Here is a 1,103-nt window from a genome sequence, read left to right as displayed (position 1 = left end):
CCGAAATTATTTCGGCTCGTCAGAAGTTTTCAGTAGCACCGAAGAGACGACTTTAGGACGGTATATACCCGCCTCCCCCGAACCTCGAATGACGTCACATTGTAGGCTACTACAGAGCCGAACCGACTTTTATTCGGCTGTTAAAATAGGAGTATGAATCGCGCCTCAGTCAGAATGATTCATTCTGACGCTGACGAAGAAGGCCTGCGCGCCGAAACACGTTTGTCTGGTTTGACCGCTGCTTCAACAAAATGAACAAGACATCTTACTACTACTGACTGAGAGTGCGGATTTTATTCTCTTTCTTTTTATGCTAATAATCAAAATCTACAAAGTAACTTTTAAATACAATGGTTACTGTGTGTTTTGTAATAACAATCAAAATCTACAAACGTTTTTTTTTACTCTAATCTTTGCTTCTGGGAGGGTCCCTCATTGAACAACCTATTTTGAGATGGGGGTCGGCAGCCAAATACATATATTTTTGGGGGTCCTTGACATGAAAAAGCTTTGAGAACCACTGACATAGAAACAAGAGGATTTGTCAAGAAAACTGTCAGGATTTAGAAGACATTCGTAGAATTTTCAATGAATAGCCTACTTTTTGAAACGTCTATGGGGAAAGTGAATGGGGAATTATTTCCTGGTGCCCTCGATGTTCTGAAAGGGAAAAGATTCCCCGTTCATTTTCCTCGTAGACTTTTCAAAAAGTATTTATTTAAAGACCTTTTGAGCCTCATACAAAGCCAAAACGGGCACGTTACAACACTTTTTTTGTTGTTTTTCTTCTTTGTAATTATTTTTTTTGGTCCAAAATATTGTGTTTGTTTTGTCATGAGTTGTCACAACTCCAGTTGGCTTTGTCCGCAGCATAAACGTCTTTAAATAAATACGTTTTTAAATGTCTATGGGAAAAATGCATTGGGAATCATTTCCTGGGCCTGGCGTCGTCATGAAAGGGGGCGGGACTGCAACGCTCTATATACAGATTATGAATGACGACAATCAATCCACAACACAATGTATACATTTTCAATTATTTTAATATGTTTGAGCAATTGCAAAACAACAATCTCTTTGATTAAATAAAGTATATCCAGCAA

Source organism: Protomyctophum bolini (assembly GCF_963924005.1).
Source record: "Protomyctophum bolini genome assembly, chromosome: 19".
NCBI classification, from domain to species: domain Eukaryota; kingdom Metazoa; phylum Chordata; class Actinopteri; order Myctophiformes; family Myctophidae; genus Protomyctophum; species Protomyctophum bolini.
Note: the sequence above shows the minus strand (reverse complement) of the source record.